Consider the following 9094-nt stretch of genomic DNA (forward strand, 5'->3'; position numbering starts at 1 on the left):
TTTCTTCCTAGAAGTGAGGAATCCTTCCTAGAAGCCCCTAGCATGGTCCCTCTTATGTGGCATTGGCTAGGACTGGATCACAGCAGCTCTCTTCCCACTGCAACCACATGCCAAGGGCAAGGAAATTAACATGAGTGACCTAAACAGACCTTTTGCAGTAAATCACATGTTGATGAGATTACAATCCTGACCCCTAAAATCATAATATGAAATTGATGTTTTTCAAAAAAGTTAGACATTTCCAATATTGCCTTTATTTCCAAATTGCTTTGCAAGGTTTTAAAACAACTCAAAATAAAGTTTTAAATGTAAGAACTGAAACTATAAACTGCTATAAGAAAATGTAAGGAAAATTCTAAATTCTTTGGGGAAAAAAATAATAACTAAATTTAGGGAAATAATTCAAGAGTATGACCTCAAGAACACAAACAAGAGCATAAAAACAGACGTATATGGCTTAATAAAACAAATAAGCTTCTGTAAATCAAAAGAAATAATCAAAAGGGTGAACAGACAACCTACAAAATGGAAGAAAATATTTACAAACTGTAAATCCGAAAGAAAACTCATATCAAAAATTTATGGCCAGGCGTGGTGGCTCATGCCTGTAATCCCAACACTTTGGGAGGCTGATGTTTGTGGATCACCTGAGGTCAGGAGTTCAAGACCAACCTGGTCAACATGGCGAGATCTCATCGCTACTAAACATACAAAAATTAGCCAGGGGGGTGGCTCATGGCTATAATCCCAGGTACTTGGCAGCCTGAGGCAAGAGAATCGCTTGTACCTGGGACGTGGAGCCTGCAATGAGCTGAGATTGTGCCACTGCACTCCAGCCTGGGCGACAGAGCAAGACTCTGTCTCAAAAGGAAAAAAAAAAATTCTAAAAAACTCAACAACAACAATAACCCAAATAACCTCTGTTAAACTGGGTGAAGAGCAGAGGTCTCCCAGCTTCATGCTTCGGCATATCTCTAGGAACTTGATATCTGCCCACTGAAACTTCTTCCTCCTGCTGGTGCTTGTGTCTGCCATTGTGTAACCTGTAGGTGGGCCTTCTACTTGGCTAAGCAGGAAGATTAGAGGGCTGTGCCTTCCACAGGTCAGATCAGTGTCTTACACAGATAGCTTCTCTCAGTTAACAAGGATCCCATATATACACCTCTGTATCAGCCATAGCCAGTTCTTTCCCATAGAACCACCTACTGGCCTGGAACTTGAATCACTCAACACAAAAAGACATCTGCTGATGCAAGCCCACTGCACTGGGGAATAAGATAAGCTCCCTGATAAGCTCGTCATCCAAACAAAAGCAAATGCAAAACATAACAGGGTAAAATAGTTTATGCAATTGAGAAAAAAACAGGAAATAACTCTGAAACTATGAAAAAACAGACGGTTTAACACCCTCTAGGATCACACATTAACTCTCCAGCAATAGATCCTAACTTAAATGAAATTTTGAAATACCAGATAAATAATTCAAAATATTGAGTTATAGAAACTCAATGAGACCAAACAGAAAGCTTAAAACTAACACATTGAAATCAGAAAAAAAACAATTCAGAATATGAAAGAATATATTAACATCATTTAAAAAAGAATCAGAACTTCTGGAAATAAAAAAATTCATTGAAGGAATTGTGAAATACAGTTGAAAGCTTTAACAATAGGCTAGACCAAGAGGAAGAAAGAATTTTAGAGCTGGAAGACAAGTCTTTGAAATTAACTCAGTCAGACATTAATATAGAAAAGTTAATTTTAAAACATCCACAAAGTCTTTGAGAAATAGGGAATTTTATAAAGTGACCATCCCTCAGAAATGTAAGTATTCCAGAGTGAGAAGAAAAAGAAGTAAAAAGTATGGAAAATGTTTTGGAGGATATACTTCAGAAAACCTTCCCTGGTATCAGGAAACATTTAGACATTCAGATGCAAGATCAGAGAATTCTTGGAAAATACATTTCAAGATGAACCTCACCACAGCATGTAGTCATCAGACTATTTGAAGTCAACATAAAGAAAAAAATTCTAAGAGTTGCAAGAGAGAAACACCTAATCACCTATAAAGGAAATCCCATCAGACTAAAATTGAATTCTCAGCAGAAACCCTACGGGCCAGAATATACTGCAGGCCTATATTCATCCTCCTTAAAGAACAAAAGGCAGCCCAGTATTTTATATGCTGCTAAGCTAAACTTCCAAAATGATACAGGAATAGTCTTTTCCAGACAAACAATTACTAAGGGAATTCATTACCATTAGCTCAGTCCTAGAAGAAATGCTGAAAGAAATTCTAAACATGGAAATTAGGGGACAATATATATCATCATAAAAGGGCACATTAGTACAAATCTCACAGATCCTACAAAGTAATTACATAATTGAAACTCAAAGACAACTAGGAAACAATACTATGACAGAAACGGAACCTCACATACCATGTTAACCTTAAATGTAAATGACCAAAATGCTCCACTGAAAGACGCAGAGTGCCAAACTGGATACAAAAAGCAAGATTCAACCATACACAGCCTAGGAGAAACCCACCGAGTGACTAAAGGCATCTACAGACTCAAAGCAGAGGGGTGCAAATGCATATATCACACAAATAGAAAAAAAATACCAAAAAGCAAGAACGAGCAGGAGTAGCCATTCCTGTATTAGATAAAACAGACCTTAAAAGAACAACAGTGAAAACAGACAAATAAAATGCATTTTATAATGATAAAAAGTTCAACACACAAAAAAGACCTAATTATTTAAAGTTGTATGTACCTAACACTGGAGCACCCAGATACATAAAACAAATACTACTAGACCAAAGAAAACAGATTTATAGCAGTACAATCCTAGTACAGCACTTCAACACCCACTGATATTACCTGATAGAACATCAAGGCAGAAAATCAGCTAAGAAACTCTGGAAATAAACTAGACCACAGACCAAATGGACCTAATATTTGCAGAACATTCTATCTAACAACCACAGAGTAGAAATTCTTCTCATCTGCACTTGGAATATTCTCCAAAATTAAGTATATGCTTCACTGTAAAGCAAGTCTCAACAAATTGTAAAAAATCAAAATGATATCAATTATATTCTCAGACCATAGTGGAATAAAATCAATACCAAGAGGAACTTGGAAAATCAAACAAGTACATGGAGACAACACAACATGCCCCTCAATAACTTTTGAGCAAAAAATCAAATCAATTGAATCAAACTAAGTGCCTATCAATGGATGATTGGATAAAGAAAATGTGTTATGTGTAAAAACTGGAATACACTTCAGCAAAGAAGAGGGAAATCATGTTTTTTGCAGCAACATGGATGAACTTCAGAAACAGAGCTCAAAAAGAGAATAATTGGTGACAAAAAATTGATCCCTTAAATTAGTCCCCTAAATTGTATTTTTAGAAAAAGTTTTGCAGAACTACCATTTGACCTGGCAAGTCCATTACTGGGTATGTACCCAAAGGAATATAAATCATTCTATCATAAGGACACATGCACACCTGTGTTCATTGCAGCACCCTTCACAATAGCAAAGACATGGAATCAAAGTGCCCATCAATGGCAGACTGGATAAAGAAAACATCGTACATATAAACCATGGAATACTATGTAGCTGTGAGAAAGAATGATATCATAACCTTGTCAGGAACATGGATGGAGCTAGAGGGTAGAAAATCTTACCTTATGGTCAAAATGAATAAGATTAAGTAGATTTGTCTATAAGGTGTTACTAAGGATTGGGTTTAATGTTAGAAGTATACTAAGGAAAGTATATTAATGCAAAGGAAAATTTTTGCTTTCTTTGGACATATTTGTATAAATGTCCTATTGGTGTGTGTTCAAAAATTGTGTGAAATTCCTATAATTCTGTTATGACTTAGTTTATATTACCAGTTATAATTATAATTGTTATGTAAAATTATTGTGTGCCACAGAGGTAACTAAATTTCCTTGCCAATTGTGTCTTTGACTGTGGCTGCCCTAAGACTTTTTGTCATCCACAAACAATTGTTGTCTTGTTTTGATCCTCTTTAAATGTGGTTTTATAATCAGCTCTAGGATTCTGTGCTCTTGAATGCAGGTTTGTGATGACTTTTAAGAAGGTGATGTTGAGATGGAGAGGAAAGAAATTCCAATACCCTCTTGGAAAACTAATGTGATAAATATTGAGCAAAACAGGAATTAATTGCATAAATTGAACAAATAAAAAACAAAATATATATTTTTTTACTTTTTGCTTAAAATGTTGCTGATCCTTTTTTTTCTTTTTCAGAATCAAGAAAACTTTTCTTTCAAGCTTATTTACAGCTTTTAACAATAGAGTAATGTACACTCCTGTAAAGAAATTTAGAGCATATTTGTTTCTCTCTACCTGATGTATTCAGAATTTGGAGACTATTTTTGAGTGTTCCTAACATAGGGGAATATGGTTATTTGCATAAGTGTGATAAGAATTCATTGTTTTTTCAACAGGACGCAATTGGAGAAACTGCTTATTTTACCAAGGTTTTGACTGGAATGATGTGCTTTCTTTTAAGGAATCAAACTTGACTTATAGAGCCAAAAATATCTTCTTTGGAAAACTGGCCTCATGCCTTGTCTACACAGTCCCTTTACACAGTTTGCGACCCAAGGAAAATAAAGAATGTCACTTTCTCACAGGCCCAGGAGCTTCAAATTGTCTTGGGACCTCAAGAGGAGAGGAATTTAGCCAAATCATGCAGGTATTTGATAGCACACACCCATGGCTGGGCTTACGGCTTGAAAAAGTCTTATCTGAGATTCCTTATGGAACAAAGTTTCATCAAAACCAATTTAAAAAGAGCCTAAATGGCAAATAATTATTCTTGCTGTGTATTATGCAGATAATCAAGCCAAGTATAATAAGACTAAAGCTTATTTTACAAAGAAATGAGTCCTATCATGATTTATTTGTAATAAAAATGAGGACTGTAGAGAGAAAAATGATGTTTCAGGAACTGTGGTACACCTGTTATTAGATTCTAGTCTCAACAGTAGTTTTTGTATTTTCATCTGCAATTTAGACTAACCCTGCCTATTCCATGAACCAACCAGTGATCTCTGGCTGCAGCTCAGAAGAAACTAGAGAGATGGACCTTCAAGCTCCAAATTATCCTCAATGAGGATACCATCTTCTAAATACTCAGGAGTCACCCTTCTATAGGAGACCACTAGGCTGCCCATCAGTGGAACACAAAAAAGGCAACATCCTATTCATGTTTCCCTTGGACCTAACTGGATAGCAATTTCACTAACCCACAGAGCCACTCTGCCCTGACAGTTATCAAGAGGCCAAAGCCCACAGAACAACTTTCACCACCCCTCTGTCAGTAGGAAGCAGTTATGGACGCCTGATCTTTGTCCATTTTCCCCAAGAACTGGGTCTTGGACTGTTGAGGGGGAATGTTAGAGTAGGTAGTTAGTCACACATGAGCAGGGCATGAGAGTGGCTCTCCCCAGGAATATCAGGTGACCATCAGGTGATGGTCAAGCAGTTGTTAACCTGTCTCTCTAAAATAATAATTGGTTGCAACGGGTGCCAGAGAAAGGCCGTCTCCCAGTACAAACATGTGAAATCGGTAAAGACAGGCTTACTGTCCATCAATACTGGATTGCAGTCTTTTTTAATCTTTTGTCTTAGGTTCAGGGTACATGTGCAGGTTTGTAAATTGCATGTCATGGGGGTTTGGTGTAGAGATTATTTTGTCACCCAGGTAGCAATCACTTGAATAGAGAGTCCCTTCCCCAGTGCTTGTTTTTATTAATTGTGAGAAATCAGATTATTGTAGTTGTGCAGCATTACTTCTGGGCTCTCTGTTCTGTTCCTTTGATCCATGTGTCTGTTTTTGTACAAGTGTCAGGCTGTTTTTGTTACTGTAGCTTTTCAATATAGTTTGAAGTTGGGTAATGTAATGCCTCCATATTTGTTCTGCCTTGGCTATTAGAGTCTTTTTTGGTTCCTTGTAAATTTTAACAGAGTGTTTTTTTCTAGTTCTGTGAAGAATGTCATTGATAGTTTGGTGGGAATAGCATTAAGTCTGTAAATTGCTTTGGGCAGTATGGCCATTTTAACAATGTTAATTCTTCTTATCCATGAGCATGGAATGGTTTTCCATTTGTTTTTCTTGTCTCTGATTTCCTTTGAGCAGTGTTTGTGATTCTCGTGGTAGAGATATTTCCCCTTCGTGGTTATCTGTATTCCTAGGTATGATGCTCATTTACCATTCCAACAATCCTAGGGCACACACACACGTACACACAGGTACACACATATACATGGAGGCATGCAGACACACACACAGGCACACACTTGCATACACATACACAGTAGCGCACACACACACATATACACACAGGCACACACACATACACATTACAGCATCTATTTTTGGCTAACAGTAATAAATGAGTCCATAACACCCAACCTTTCCAGTTTCCAACCAGCTGAGGCCTTCAGATCATTTACAATTATTTTTTCCTTCATTCCCAAGTACTTTTTCCACATTGATGCCACAGGCATTTATTGAGTGCCCCCCGTGTGCCTGACTTCTCAGCCTAGAAGTGACTAAAGTCAATGCGCTGGTGTCTCATGCAGGGGGTTATGCAAGGCTGTGCCCTGCTCAGCAGCAGCAGAACCTCTGTGGGAGGTCTGAGAGGGAGGAACACTGCAGCCAGATCCAAGACATATATCAGCGAGAGCAGCCGGGTGCAGAAGCAGAAGGCTGAGAGCCACTCCCACGCATGTGACCGGCTGGTTTCACCCACAGCACAGACCTTATCTCACCAAGCTGGCATTGCCTGTGGGCAAAGTTAGGACCACAGCAAGTGCACATTGTCCCTCAAATTTCAAAGAGGGAGTGGATTAATGACTCAATCTGAGAGTCTGTGCTTGTGAGCTTCCCAGAAAACAAACTTGCAGGACAAAAGAACCCACAGGGCACACTGGACCTGCCTGTTGCTGCAATGCCCCAGGTGGAAACACAGAGTGTTGAGGAGGTTTTTATTTCACTTCCCACCTTTTTTACTGTATGAACTTTAAGCACACATGTATTAATTTTATTTGTGTCAGCCAGGAAATTATGGGTCATTCTGTTCTGTTCTCTTTAGCTCTGTTCTGTAGTTAACAACAGTAATAAAAGGTGGACATAACATATGTGAGACTTATGCCTAACTTTTGCTTAAGTTTTCACAATGGATGAGATGGACAGTTATGTCATTGAAAAGAAGCTGGTTCTGTCTGACAGCTGTTATCTGGTGATCTGTCATGTCATAGTTCTACCAAGACTGAGCACACTGGTCTCTGTCATTTTTGGGGCAATCCCTCCCAAGCAATCCCAAAGCTGCTTTTACTTTACCGTCACCACAGTGCGCCACTTCAGGTTCCCTGCTGTGAACTGCAAATGGGCTGTAATGCATTTGGTGAGAAGCATGAAATAAATCAAACAATTTTACTCCAAATAGGGCTCCTTAGTATAATGGGTATTTTAATTTTAAAGCCCTCAGAGATCAACAACCAATGGAAGAGTCTATTTCCCCTATCCACATATAGCTAGAACCTGACCCATGAAGGAGAGTAAATGTTCTTGCTCCCCTCTTGTTATCTCATGACTCAGTACAGAAAAGAAGGTTAAGACTATAACTAGGCCTTAACAGAACCTTTCCAAAATAATGACTGGCTCCAAGGATCAGTAAATTCCAAAGAGAACTATTTACCAGTTAATTACCGTTGCCTGAAACAGTCATTCTCCCTAGTAATCATTTATTTTCTCCCCAAATAATTGCTCCTTTCCAACCTAAAACAAGCTGTTTTACCAGAATTCAGGCCCCCATTTTTCTCTGTAACCTCCAGATGGGATACAGGCTTCTGCAGCTCATTGGGAAGCTGACTCTTCATCCTGAAGGCTCCCGTGTATACACAATAAATTTGTGTGCCTGTTTCCCTATTACTCAATCTGCCTTACATCACCTGATTTTCAGTGAAACTTTAGGGGGACAAGAGCCTTGGACCCCACAAGCACAATTCAGTCTCCATTGTGACTTTATGCCTCCTAAGCCATCCTTCCTCATTATCTAATTTTTGGTATCACAGTGGCCTCTTACATGATAAAAGGTTTAGTTGGTTGATATTCTCTGGCAAATACTTCCAGCCCCAGCAATCTCACAGTAGAGGTGCCACCAAGTATTCATGTTGGTTTCCATTTACTTGCAGAACCTTGGCCATTCTCATATTTAACCAAGAGTTGAGCTGAGTGGCTCTGACCAGGGTGGAAGATGAGAGCAGCCTGAACTTATACTGTGGAAATGTAAGAAATACATAATAATAAGAGTACTTATATAGAAGAGTTGTTAAGAAATTAAATATTAAAACTATATAAAATGCTTAAAATACACAGAAAGCACTTGATATCTGTTAGGTAACAATAATAATAACAATAATACTAAATATAGTCTACCCACAAAATTATCAGCCTCTGAATCCTCAGAGTCAGGAGCTTGTCATGTCACTTTCATGCAGAAAAAGATCTCTGTGACTTTGAGAGGGGCAAGTTACAGACAGAGAAATGGAAGCTCAGATGAGCCCTTCCAGGCACCCACTGTCTACCAGGTGCAGGGCTCCTGCCTGCTGACCACCCTGCAAGGACAGCTGATCTAGGACCCTTCAGACCCCAGGATCCACTTGCATCTTCAGGAGCATAAGTGCCAAATCCCAGCACCCACACGAAGTGTCCACCATTCAGCCTCACGGGATGGCTGTGCTTCAGATCCGTCATCGGCCCCAGCTAATCTGACTGTCTTTCCTCCTTTTCCTCTGCGAGATTCCAGTAGAAGAAAAGGCTCCCGCGTTCTTTATTTCCACCAGCCTCAATATGTGAAGAGCTCATATTACAACTGTCAGTGATTCGGAATGAAGCTGGAATTGATATATTGCCATTTTTTCAGTTCCTTCCTATCTGTGCAGGTGTATCTTAGAGGAACATACAGAAATGGTATGCTGAGAGAGAAGTTTGAATGATCTTCTAGGCATTGTTCACTCTTGACACTTAAGTTGAAGTA

The 9094-nt window shown here is 38.7% G+C and overlaps 1 long non-coding RNA gene across 1 annotated transcript in view; it reads left to right on the forward strand.

Annotated features, from left to right (window-relative positions):
• The window catches only part of LOC129006871 (uncharacterized), a 29602-nt gene extending 21580 nt beyond the window's left edge, over positions 1 to 8022 (forward strand). The window contains exons 2-3 of the long non-coding RNA XR_008492105.1: positions 4493 to 4743; positions 5065 to 8022. This is a non-coding gene — a long non-coding RNA (uncharacterized LOC129006871). The remainder of the gene's footprint in view (positions 1 to 4492; positions 4744 to 5064) is intronic.
• Positions 8023 to 9094: the final 1072 nt, after the last annotated feature.

This window comes from Pongo pygmaeus, chromosome 8 (genome assembly GCF_028885625.2).
Source record: "Pongo pygmaeus isolate AG05252 chromosome 8, NHGRI_mPonPyg2-v2.0_pri, whole genome shotgun sequence".
NCBI lineage: Eukaryota > Metazoa > Chordata > Mammalia > Primates > Hominidae > Pongo > Pongo pygmaeus.